This window comes from Spinacia oleracea, chromosome 4, assembly GCF_020520425.1.
Source record: "Spinacia oleracea cultivar Varoflay chromosome 4, BTI_SOV_V1, whole genome shotgun sequence".
Taxonomy (NCBI): domain Eukaryota; kingdom Viridiplantae; phylum Streptophyta; class Magnoliopsida; order Caryophyllales; family Amaranthaceae; genus Spinacia; species Spinacia oleracea.
The window spans coordinates 171,913,262-171,927,620 of record NC_079490.1 but is presented as its reverse complement, the minus strand read 5'-3'; the positions used below and the strand labels follow the sequence as shown (position 1 = coordinate 171,927,620).

At 33.0% G+C, this 14,359-nt stretch overlaps 1 long non-coding RNA gene across 1 annotated transcript; it reads left to right on the top strand.

Annotated features, from left to right (window-relative positions):
- The first annotated feature begins 446 nt into the window (after positions 1 to 446).
- On the top strand, positions 447 to 12,943 carry LOC110786599 (uncharacterized). Its single transcript, XR_002532901.2, has 3 exons — positions 447 to 934; positions 1,040 to 10,343; positions 11,807 to 12,943. It is a non-coding gene; the product is annotated as an uncharacterized lncRNA (long non-coding RNA).
- The last annotated feature ends 1,416 nt before the right edge of the window (positions 12,944 to 14,359 follow it).

Below are 14,359 nucleotides of genomic sequence, written 5' to 3'. Positions count from 1 at the left end.
TTTATTCTTTTCGGAATTGTAGGCTAATTAAAAAAAATGAAATTGATATAATTATTTGTTTAAAAATTTATTTGTTTATTTATTAATGTAGATTAAAAAATAATGTGAATTTATTTTATAATTTTTTTATATAATGCCCTTATAATTTATATAATGTCTTAATGAAAAATGAAAAATGAATAATTTTAATTTTTTTTGGTGGTGAACGTGATTGGTGGAGGTGTTGGGCGGGAATGGTGGGGGTGGTTGGAAGTGGTGGGGGCTGAATGGGGTGGTGGGGATGAATGGAGTGGTGGGCGTGAATAGTGTATGTGAAATTGGGGGGAGTTTTTCAGACTTGAATGGTGGGCTGGGGTGAGAGGAAGGAGGGGGGTTCATTTTTATAAAGGTAATAACGTACTTTTGTCATTAAAAATAGGGCGCTTTTAGCGAAATAGGATGTCGAATAAAAACCTTTAATAAAAATAGACAGCGCCCGGTTAAATTACCGTTGTAAAACGTAAATATTACGCGAAACATTCACCTCCAGCGCCAATACATAAAACTCCTCCTCATCGAAAATTTTGATCACAAGTTCAGAACCCTAATTCTTCAATTTTTCTCGTCTTTTTGTCTAAACCCTAGAATTTCTTATATATATACTCTAACCTAATCATTGTTTATGTTTTTCTTCCCCCTGTTAGTCTAAATTCTTCCTCAATTTCTTCAATTTGGGGAATAATTATGCATTTATCATCAATTTGCCTGTTTGAGGCAGATTAAGGCTTTGAGACGACAACTGACTGAATCAGAGCTTCGGAACTAATTTTTCCTCAAGTGAAGATGTCGATCTATAAATTTCACTTCACTTCGGGAAAAAGTAGATTCGTAACTGTAATGTAATGCAAAGGTTTTGACGAAGGCTGATTTTATGGTGGTGAAAGAAGAAGCAGAGGTAAACGACATTTTTATTTCTTTTGATTTAAGGTTTAGAATTATGTTTATTGCACCTTTTGATGTTTAGTTGAGTTGCTAATCTTAATATGTTCGTTAATTTCAGTTTATTATCTGAATTGGGCTTAATTTTGCGGGGATTACCTTTTGTGGGGATTATCTGAAGACGAAGGCTGATTTAGGGTTTAGAATTATGTTTTTTGTACCTTTTGATGTTTAGTTGAGTTGTTAATTTTAATATGTTGTTAATTTCTATTTATTATCTGAAATTCTGAATTGAGCTTAAATTTTGTGGGGATTACTTATGTGGATTTTGCTTAAATTTTCAAGCTCTCTATGTTTTTTGTACAAGAGAATCTTGTACACTAGGTGTACATGTAGCCTTTTCCACTTATGTGTTTGAAAATCGTCTTGTTATTTGTGTGCTTGGAATGACGATGTTATTAAAGACCTTGTCTTTTTGGTTGAGAGTACTATTTTGGAAATTGTGAAATAGGAAGCCTGTTGAGTGAGTAGGTAGATGTTGGTTTTTTTCCCTTTTAGGTCATGTTTATGACTTTGAAGTGTATTCTGATAAGTGTTAGAGTAGTCTTTAAGAATGGTGAGTTTTTGTTGTTGGGAATTGTCCCACATTGATAGAATGGAGATGTAAAGAGTTGTTTATTAGTAGACCACCTCTTATGTTTGAATAGAAGTGGGCCTACTAGCTGGGCTAGTGTGTGCTTTGGGCTTGGGAGCTCTTTTATATTACTAACTGTTCTCATTAATATCTATCTTCCTCTCTATCTCAGTGGAGATTTTCTACTGTTTGAAGTGGAATTTGATGGTTATGACCATTATCGAAACATAGTGGCAGGTCACATGACCATAAATCGTACTTTGAGTAATCTTTTAAAACTGTCTTTCATATTAGACAACTTTTGAAAGGAAAACAGGAAGTTAAGTTTGTTTTGATGGTTGTTAGTGTGTGTTTGATCTTTAGGTTTAAATGACGAGAAATGTTGACTTATTTTGTGAATTGATGGTGTTTTGAGGTTCTAGGTTTTGTGTGGTTTATGGAAAATTATAATTTGAACATTGAAGTCATTCTTGGAGTATATCTTTTTAGATGTCATTTATTTTAGGAAACTTTTGAGAGAAACATGGAAAGTTCATTTTTTAATTTTTGATGGCTTTTATCGTGTGTGACACTTGGGTCTAAATGATGAGAGGGTATACTTAATGAAAGAATGTTATACAGAGTATATAATTTTAGTAAAGGGGTGTGTGATACCTTAATATTTGAGATCTTTTTAATAGAATGAATTAATGAACAAACGATTGAGGTGTATAGTAAATTGAGGATATTAGCCTGGAAGGATTTTTTTTTTAGTTAAGGCTTACAACTTGTTGTATACTCTGTATTTCAAGTAATATGCTATATTTATAGGATTGAGAGGAAACCTATGGTGTAAATTATTCGGCTTTTAAGGGGAATTCATGGCTGCCGAATTGTGTGTTCTAGAGATATTAGGAGAAGTGTTTTACTGATTAATGGAACTTGGGTCACTAATCTTATGTGTTTTTAAGGCGGTGAGCTGTAGGCTTTTTACATCTTTGGATTGATTTGATTCGAGGTTTCAGTTCTGGCATGAAATATATTGGAGTTGCCACTTATATTATATGAATTATAATTTTTGAGGATACATTTCTATTGTGAGATTAGTTTGGATATTGATAGTTTAGGGGCTGTGTTTTTATTTTTGTGGTCTAAGGAAAGTTCTGTTTAGAAAATTGATATCATACTTTCGAGTAATCATGTTAGGGCTATGTTTGATAGTAGCCAACATTCAAAAGGAACATGGGAAGTTAAGTTTATTTGTTACGATGAGTGTTAGTTAGTGTCCATGTGGGGTTTTTGGGTTCAAGTGATAAGACGTGCTAACTTATTTTGTGAATAGATGGTGTTTTGAGGTTACAGGGGTTGTGCGTATTTGTGGTTTATGGAAAGTCTTATTTTGATTATTAAAATCCTACTTGGAGTAAATGTTGTGAGTCATATATTATATTGGGCAACTTTTGACAGGAATAGAAAAATTCTATATTTTTTGATGGTTAAAAAGATGCGACTATGCGAAGTGTGTACTTAAGGAAGGAATGTCATATTGGGAACAGAATATAATGGAGTGTTTGTCATACATGAATCTGTGGGATATTTTTAACGGAATGAGATGACGACTTAGAACATAAATTAATGAAGTTGCATAGCAATTTGAGACTTTTTTCTGGATGGCTTTATAAGTCTTTACTCTTTAGTTATATTTAATAAGTTAGTTATGTGAAAGTAACATTCTATGTTAAAGGTTTGAGTGGAACAAGCTTGTTATAGACTAACTGAATTCTCAGGCTGAATCTAGGTCTAGGTTGCTGAGTTTTGGTGTTCTAAAAGTTGCAGTGGAATTTTTTTCCTGAGACTAAGGGAATCCTGGCTGCTAACTGTTGTGTGTTCTGATGGTGATATGGACAGTGGTTGAGTTATGTTCGTTAATTTCAGTTTATTTTCTTAAGTGTGTTTAAATTTTCCGAGGATAACTTATCCATGTCTGCAATTTTTGTCTTGTTATTTTTTTGTTTGAAATGACGATGTTATAAAGATGTCTTTTTTGTTGAATATTTTCTGAAAATTCTTAATAGGGTACATTTATTTTATGAGAGTAGTTAGTGCTATTGAGGTTGTAGGGGCTATGTTTATTTTATGTTTTCTGAAAAGTTACTTTTTCGAAATTGAAATCATACTTGAAATAAATCTTGAGATACGTCATTTATATGAGACAACCTTAATGGGAATATCGAAAGTCAAGTTCGTTATGATTTTATGGTTTTTTTTTTATTGTGTCTGATCTTTGGGTCTAAATGACTAGAGGTGTGTAGTGAGAGGGAATTTTATGTTAAGAACATAGTAAAACGGAGGTGTTTAAGGTACCCTAACTGATAAATAGGTGCTCAAGCTGAAAGCCTTGTAGAGTAAGTTGGGAATTTTTTTCCTGGAAGTTTTTATAGGTTTTACTGTTTAGTTATAATGTATAAGTTGTTAATTGTGCAAAGTAATGTGCTATTTTAAAGGTTTGAGTGGAAAAAGCTTGTTGTAGACTAGCCGACTTCTAAAGGGAATGTGGGTTGATAAGTTTTGTTTGCTGTAAAGGGTATAAGTGGAAGAACTTTGAGGAATAAAGGGAATCCAAATTGCTAAGTATTATGTGTTCTGATGCTAAGTATAAGTATTAGGAAAATAGAATAAAATACATTATATGGTGAAAGTTAACAAAATAATTTATTGATTTCTTCTCTATTAGTATAATATACATAGATTCCTCATCTCCTTCCTCCTCTTAAAACCCTAAAGTCTCCCCCCCACCACTAGGCCTGTGCAAAAATTGGTCCGGACCGAAAAATTAGGCCGGACCAGACTGGACCAGACCAGACCGATTTTTTTCGGTCCGGTCTTCCAAAATGAAAAATCGGGTTTCCGTCCGGCCCGCTCCAAACCCGAAAAAAACGGACCGGACCGAAAACCGGTTTTAAAATTAAAATTTTTTTTGAAAAATTAATGACGGTGTTATGAAATATTGTGTGGATGCCCATTAAACCCCTAGTATATTTTCGGAATATTCTAGATCTTAGGGTTTATTGTTCCCCAAGCGAACCATATTCTATTGTATGTATATATACCCCATTATTCATGGAATAAGATACACAATTATTCTCTCCCAATTTACTCTCCTTCTTTATTTCACAACACGTTATTAGCACCATCCCTAACCGACTGAGCAAGAGGAATAATCATCATCGAGATAAGTATTAAATTTGGGATTTAGTTCCTTTAATTATTATGGTTTTTGAATAGTGATTTATTACTATTTGAGCATGCGATTGTTTGTATCGACTTATTTGGACTTTTCAATTATATGTTGCGGATTGCGGCAATTTCATAGTTGTCGATCTTTATTACTTTGTTAGTATTGATATTTATGTGCTTCTATACATTGAATATGCTATTAAAGTTCCGATTTGTTTTATGATGACTAAGGAATCGTGTTTTACATGACAAAGTCAAATCCTTAAATCATATTAGGGTTATGATGATGTTAATAATACATACTATTTTGTTAGGGCTTAATCTGACCATTATAGCTGTAATTTCTTTTCCTTTTAAGCCATGAATAATAAAGAATAAAAGCCGGCAACGTGTGCTTCACTATATTCTAATACATATGCAGTATGATTTTACATGCTCCCGTAATTCCATGAATTGCAATGTTTTGGAAATTTTATTACGAGTTTCGTGAATTACAATAATTGCACGATTTACTATGATTTCTAGTTTATTTATGTGACTATCAGTCTATTAATTGCTAAGTTTAGACTCTGTGACTAAAAGCATTGTCAGTTAGGCACTTTGTATATGTATGTATATGCACACGGCACACCACTACTGCAATTTTCCTTTGGAGTGGATAGCAAGTCCTTATATATGTTTTATGCCCAGAATATGTATGTTTAATGTAAAGTTTTGTTATCCGACACCTAAAGCATTCACTAAACAATAATTTACAGCCTATTATATGGATTATTTAAAGAAATTGTTGTTGGATATCACTCGTTCATCTCATGTATTGCTTCCATTAGTTTACTCGTATTCTATTACGAAACTATTCGAAGTTGATTAGAGATACTTGTGTGCGGAATAAAAAGCCTAAGTTGTTAACTAAGTTTAAACGAATACACTTGTATTGCAACAATGTATAGTGAATAATATTATTCCAAGGTATAATGAATAATGTTTGGTGGCAATGATTAATTGATTACGTATATAACTTTTGAAGAGCATGCTTAGAGCTTGATTTATATATGATTATTATCTATTAGGTTCGTATTTGAAATATTCTCTTGTATGATGAACTATATGAAAATTGAAAATCATGGATTTCTTTTCTCCTAGTATTATCTTGGTGTATATATTATCTTGGTGGTTAGACATTGGACATCAAAACCACATAGGGATTAAAGGTTTGGTTGATACGATCAAAGAGAGAAAAAAAAAGGGTAAAATACGACCAAGGCTATGATATTACCTGAATCTCATAACTACTAGTTACATCTAAGATTACGGTCATATATGAGGTGGTTCTCTCAATAACTCATATTCCTACCAGAAGTGGGACATATTCCTACCAGAAGTAGGACAAAGATAATAACAAACAAAAGAAAGATAAAATGAGAATGTGACCAATGTATGTTACCGCTGTGGAGGAAAAGGGCATTGGTCTATGGAAACAAGGGAAGAATTTATAATAGAATTTACTATATAATATTAAAATTTTTAAATATGTGGTCTTGCTCTTCTTTGAAGAAAATTTATCAAGGGTGTTATAGATTGAAATGCAAATATATCCTTGACTTTTGTTACAAGTTGAAATAGGTTCACGACTTAAGTCTTATACTTTTGACCATTAAAGGCCTGCATACCTTTTGGAGAAGTACAAGAAAATTGACCTAGATAACTATAATAGTTTTTAAATCGTGTTGTCAAGATACCCTATATTTCTTTCATGAAACTAGTGTGGTCCTGCAGACACGATAATTTTGAGAAAGATAGTTCATATATTGTCTTTTGCTGGATGAACAAAATACCGAAATCCTGAAGAAAAATATTATTCTCACATTCAACTAGGTAAACCATTCCCAGAAGTAAATGAGAAATGTATGAATAAAAATGGTAAAGATAATGTCAATAGTCATGATCGAGATCGAATGTGAAAGTAAAACATAGTATAATCATGGCGGAATAAATGAGTATGAATGCAATTTTAAAATACACCAGAAGTGAGATTGTAAATGATATGAAAATCAGGTAAAAGTTAATGATGAGAAAACTCAAACTTTATATTTTTGGTTGTTTGCGGAGAAAATATTAAATAAAAGTTGGGCCCATTACACCAAAACATCTTGTTGAGCTTTATTAGTACTCATCACAAGGGAATAAATTAAAGATAAACATGGTGTATGAAGATAATGAAAACATATGTCTAATAGACATTGTAGCACGCTCTCCGAACCAAATTTATATACATGCAAGGATAAGGGGGAGATAGCTCTCAACATAATAAAATTAGCAGTATATGATCAGGATTATAATACAATATGTTAAACTTGGTACAAATATTTGATCATGTTTTATTGACTCGCTCTATGAGCATGAGTACTATACTACATTCTAAAGATGTATAGTTTTGTGATATGTACCAAAGTTGTAATGGATACTCTTGAAGAGTACAAGCTATCTTCCATAAGTTTTGTTTAGATTGTCTTGCTGTTAAAATTGAGACACCAGTTTGTGTCGTTATATCACATCACCATATGTTCAAATTATAGTATTTTATAATTACAGTGATCACTTTGAGAAGATAACCAGCAGTTTATAATACTTTATATGATATTATATACGCATGATGTGATAATTCAGGCCATCCGGGTTAAAGAACACCCGTTATGAAAATTTGAAAATTCTTGTCAAATAAAATTTTATGTGCTGATACTCCCTCGTATGTTGTATATATTCAAAGGCAGGACAAAATGATGAGGTTGAGTTGTATTTCAATCGAATAGTTATAATGAATCGATTGAGAAAATAAATACAAGAGATATTAATGATTTTGAAAAATTGTATAATGATAGGTGATTTAAAGTTCACCATGATAGTAAGTGACCCGAAGTTCACCAGAATGGTAGTAGGTGACTTGAAGATCACCAATAAGTTTACAAGTGTTTTGTGATTGATTTAAGTATCATAAATAAGCATCATAAATCTCTTGATTGGGGCAATCATAAGTCAGCACGAAAAGAGAAAATATGAAGAAAACAACTGCATATTATATCTACTCCCCATAATCAATGTTGATCTCCAGAAGAGAACAAAAGTATGTAATATTTATCAAAATACACGTTGAAAAGTGTATTATTTAGTTGGTGAAATTTTTTTATGCCCCATAACATATTGAAAATATTTTCCCAACTTAGGGGGAGACGAGCAAAAAAATAAGTTGGCAAAATTGAAAGATAATAAATTGATCCCCATATGAGTAAGTGTACATGCCAACTTAATTTATGTCCTCGAAGTATGTATGGACATAAATATCTATGACTTAATTATGTTAAGTTTTATAATGTCTAGAGACATAAATGTATATGATAGTCATAGTGCTCGATGTTACATATATTAAGTGTTGAGAATTGTATATCTTGCCAATAGTTATTTAAATGTATACACCTGAAGTGTAGATTACATATACGGTTCCAACATAGTGCAAAATAAATTTATTTATATAAAAAGGGCAAGATAGTGCAGTTGATGATATTTTTGAAAATAAAAGAAAACACTATTAATTATATAGTGTATGAAATACCCTTAAAGTGGTATAAATATTTGAACAATGATATATGGCCCGTGAGAAAAATGAATGGTACCTATTGAATAAGTATTTATATCATTGATAAATAGCATGCAAAGTATATATTGAAGAATTTTGATGATACCGGTAGATGATTGAACCGAAATATAATGCATATGCGAGAAATAATGAATTTTGAATAGGGGATCGTAAATCTATGTCTGTTTCGATGTAGACATAACTATAATGATCAAATGAGCTCATGGACCTGAAGTCCAACAAGTTATGGATTTGAAATATCCACACTGTACAGTGTTTTGCATTTGACTCTTACATTCATATACATGTGTAGTTAATAGGTAAATGCATCATTTATCATACATTTAGTTTGTTTTATGTTTTATCATGGTATGATTTGTATTTATTCAGTTATAATTTCATATTACATGTTTCAAAAATATTATTATGTCGTGTATGAATATGCATCCAAAGAATGGTAAGACAGATTTGCAACTTTATGAAATATTTATAAGTGGAGATTCTTACTTCATTGGCCTAATAGTAGTGAAAGAATTATATATATAATGTTGATTTAATAGCATGTTATGAATCATGCAAATAAGAAGAGTTCCTGAAGAACTATACATGATGTTCTTAAACATCTAGCCCTTTTAAGTTTTGCACATGAATATACAACATTGATAAGATATTATCAAAACTCTAAAAGAGTATTTTAAAAATGTCTTCTCAACCAGTAGTTTGAGTATTTGAGAGTTTTGAAATAAACATATTAATTTATTCATGAAATGAAATGAATTCTTGTACAAATATGAATCATCTTAAATATATAAGATACAATTATGTAATGTCCTTCCAATGGATATTATGTTATGGTCCGGAAGAACCATAAGTAATGTTATTAGCTATATTATACTTCCAAGTTGGACGATGATATTGTTATTTATCATGTATTTCCATGAAAGTATATGACCAAAGAAAGTTTGATCATTATTGATTGAAAACTACCATTTATGACCTTCAGAAGAAGGTACATACATGTCAAATATGTATGGAAAAGTTTTGTAATATCATGTACAAGAAAATTTATTTATCTTAGGAGAAGTTAAAGTATTATTAGATTATGCATTTGGGAAATTCGAAAACAAATGTATCGAATGAGATAGAGGAGCGCACATGATCTTACAGGTATTATTTTCAAAAACATTGGTGATATAAATATTCACCTCATCTGTTCAAGGGGGAATTGAAGATTCAAGTTAAGCTTTGGACACTCAATTTTCAAGGAACTCCATGCTACTACATTTGAGAAGCTATTGAACAATATTTGATAGATTGCACAAGAAGATCTCAATTGATGTATTTATCAGGGGGAGAAATACGCGTTGCACTCTTTTTCCCTTAACCAAGGTTTTGTCCCACTGGGTTTTTCTGGTAAGGTTTTTAACGAGGCAACATCTCAAGCGTATTATGAAGAATGATGGACTCTTTTTCCTTCACTAGGTTTTTATCCCACAGGGTTTTCCTAGTAAGGTTTTAACGAGGCATAGTCTTCAATAATGGACATCCAAGGGGGAGTGTTATGAAATATTGTGTGGATGTCCATTATACCCCTAGTATATTTCCGGAATATTCTAGATCTTAGGGTTTATTGTTCCCCAAGCGAACCGTATTCTATTGTATGTATATATACCCCATTATTCATGGAATAAGATACACAATTGTTCTCTCCCAATATCCTCTCCTTCTTTATTTCACAACAGACGGTGAATTGTTGCCTGCATATTGCGGGCTTGAGGGCTTGCGGTTATTAAAAAGATTTTAAGCGCTTAAAAGTTAAAACTGCAATCACTTCATAACTCTAACTCTCCACGCTATTCATCTTCTTCTCTGCCTCTCTGCCGGTTGGTATTTACAGATGATCGTCAATTTGTTAGTCAATTTCATCTCAATTCCTTAAAAGTGGTAAGTGTTACTTAATTTTTCTTAATTCCTTCATGTTCCTGCCTTTTGTTTTTTTTTAATGGGCCAGTTTGCTGTTTTGTTGTTTCGATTTCCTGCCTTCATGCTGTAAATTTGTAAATTGTAATGGTAGTTTGCTTTTTTAATGAATGAAATTATGTTATTATGTAAAAATTTCTTGATTAATGGCATTCCTATGTGTTTTATCTGCAAATAAAATACTCACCTTACAAAATAATTAATGTAATAAAGTAAAAACCACCTATAACCTAACTAATTAATCAGCAACTGGTACTTAAATCAATTAAGAATATCTATTTTTTTTTTTACCAATTCATATGTATTTATATACGGAGTACGTATTATGTATATGTGTATTTTTAATTTTTTTCATGGTGCTATGTTTTTACAATAATCTTAAAACTGAATAAATTTTATTGCCAGTGATCAATTATGATTTTTGACTTCCTGTAGGGCTGTAGATATATCTATATAATAATGTTGTTGAACCGGTCCAATCGGTTCGGTCCGGGTTTCACACCGATTTTATCGGTCCGGTCTTTGGGTCACGAATTTTATTTTTTCGGTAAACCAGCATCGTCTTCCCTGTACGTCGTTGCTACTGTGGGTGTTGACGACAGTGTATAGCACCTCCATTCACCTTTCTGTTTTGTATAGATTTGGATTTTTCTTTTGATTGATTTTATTTGTACTTTTGTTAGATCCAGAAATTGTTTAGTCTCATGTGGATTTTGCATGATGAATGGCTCAAATTGTTAAATGAATTATGTTGGATATTTTGTTGGCTTTGGTTTTATTTAATTAATTGGTTCATAGTGTAGTTTGATAATGATTAGTTATGATCGTTAGGTTACATCTTTTACACTACAAGAAATTGTACTATTAACGACGGGAAATCCCGTCGCGAAAGACCAATAATCGTTGATTAACGACGAGATTTCCTGTCGCTAACCCGTCATAAAAAGGGGCCGTCGTTAATAGAAAATTCCGTCGTTAACCCGTCGTAAAAGACATTTGCAACGGTTATTCCCGTCTTTGTTTTGATGTTAGCCCCGTCGCAAAAGCCTTTTACGACGGGATTTTTGACCCGTCGTAATTAGGTTGTCGTTAAAGATACAAATTCTTGTGGTGTTAATTGTCATTGCATCCTATGTCAAAAAAAATTAATAAATAATAATTGTCATTGCACATAGAAAACTTATCAACCAGTATGATTTGTTTTTCTTTATGTTGATGAATCATATAAGTAGAATAATGTGTAGTTCTATTTGCTAATTTGTGTTTCTAGTTGAGCAATTTGATCAGCATTTTATAAGGTTGTACAATTTTTTTATTTGTAACAAACATGTTACGGTAAACGTGGTTAAATCATTGTATAATTCTAGTTGAAAATGGTTAGTGATTTTCCTTGACTTGAATTTTAATATGCGTTGTTATTGTGGCAGAATCATGTCAGTCAATAATGGACCTTGGACGGAGCAAGGCAATGAATTTATCCGGTGGATCCCCCAGCCGATGATCCCCGTCACTCTTATTTTGGACCGAATTACGGTAACCTTGTGCCATATTATGGTAATTCTAGTCACACTTATACTCCAACGTATGGACTTGATTATTTGTGGATTGACTTGAATAATTATAGCCCTCCTTACATCCTTGATCATTACGGCTATGCTTATCCAAGTCGTGCATGCAAATCAGTAGGGATGTCAGTGGGGCGGGTTTCGCGGGAGACCCGCCCCGCATCCGTCCCAAGTAGGCAGGGATGGAGGTAGGTTTGGCGGGTGATGGATCGGGGATGGGTATAAAAATCGTACCCGTCATGGGTGATGGGACGGGTGTGGATTTTGTGTTGAACCCGCTCCATCCCCGCCCGCCCCGCCCCATCCCCACTCGCCCCGCTTCATACCCGCCATGGGTGATGGGGTGAGTTTGGATTTATTTGCATCTTTAGGTGATAATATAAATTTAGGTGAGATTTTTATGTTTTTTGTTTGGATTTTTATGTTATGACGAGTATTTTTCCGATTATATAGGTTACTTTAGTTATAAGGTTTTTTTTTTTTCTATAGTTAACTTTGATTACTCCGTATATATGGAAAATGTTTGCTAAATAAGAAAAATTAGGCGGGTATTAGCGCGGGGATAAGACGGGGATGGATACCCAGTTGGGTGGCGGGGCGGGGATGGATTTTAGCTTACACCCGTTGGACGGGGATGGGGATGGATTTTGTACCCGCCATGAGTGATGGGCCGGGGATGGGGATGAAAATTTTAGGTGGGGATGGGGATGGAGGGACCTACATCCGCATCCACCCCGCCCTATTGACATCCCTACAAATCAGTTATCAAGTCTGGTACTCAACTTGCTGCTATTGAGTCGACTTTAAAATTGGTTACTTGGAATGAGGATGATATTATAAATATTGTGGTAGATTGGGTTAATCTGCCAAAAGAGTTAGTTACTAAGATTGCGGAACATTTGGAACTTTATGAAGACTTTGAGACTTTACAATTGGTTTGTTCTCCTTGGAGATTAGCTGCAAAAGACGCTCATTTCCGAGCCTTTATTAACAATAATACTAGTGTTGGTATTAGTAAACACACACTTCCATTGTTGATGATACCACCTTTACAATTGATTAGCTTCTCTAGGAATATGATTCGCCATATTAATCTCCCTCACTCCTTAATTGATCAACAACTCGGCTATACCAAAAGGTTGTTATCTTGTTATGGTTGGCTCTTTACGAAAGGAGGAGTAGGAGATAAACTCTAGATCTTCAACCCCTTCTCCGGTGTCATTATAGAGCCACCTGAAATTAGGCCATCATGGATTGATCAATTTGGTGAAATATACCATGAAAAATTTGTATTGTCAGCCAACCCTTCAACCACATCTGATTTTGTTGCTTTTCTTGTGTTAGGACGTGACAATTTAACAGGCCATACTCCAATCCCATCAATGTTGTTATATTGGAGGAATGGCGACAGTAGTTGGATTCCAGTGACTGATAATTTAGGAATAGGACCTTACCATATCACAACTGACGATTTTTATAGTTGTCATTGTCGTGACATAACTTATTAGTTATTATCAAGGAGAATTCTACGGCGTTAATTTTCAAGGCAAAATTGTCAAATTTGAAACAAATCAACGTCAATTTGGTAATCAAACAGTCACTCAGTTGGAATCCATTGGCTACAGATGGTTATATTTATATTACTTGGTTGAATCAGTAGGTCAGTTGTTGGTTATCCGTCAAGTTATCTTGATGAATACTAACAATCATTGGTGTTGGCGCCGTACCATCAAATTTGAGGTACTTGAGTTGAATGTTGACACTGGAATGGTTAGGGAAGTGACAAGCCTGGGAAATAGAGCTGTTTTTGTAGGTTCAAACTCTTCATTTTCGGTTGAGGTATCTCCTGCCCCTAATTACTTTAAACCAAACTGCATTTACATGTGTGATGATTATGTAACGTGGAGACTGGCTAGGTGTAGAGATGAAGCTGAAGATGGTTGCATTTACAATTTAACGGATGGAAAGTTTGAGAAACTTTACGACTTTGCCAAATGTAATACACTACACCAGTGGGTCGAGACTCCTAATTCATCATGAATACACCGCTGGTCAACATAAGCCCATTCCTATGGAAAAATTAATATGATTTTTTATTTAAAAATTGCAAATTACGTTTATTATAAATGTTTTTATTTTTATTCAAAATGTAACATTGGGAAAATGTTAGAGGTTAAATGACCTAATAAATTTAATTGGTTAAAATAATTCTTGGGCATAATTTTTGACAAAATATGAAATATTTATAAATTCCGTTTATTTTGTGCTTATTTTTGTTAATTTTGGCTAGAAATTAATTAGTAGGTCGTGAAAAAATATATATATATCTCAAAAACGGAGAAAACTATAAAAGATTAGACCCGAATTTTTAGCTTAACTCAACTTATGACTATAATTTCACTTTACATGATTTGT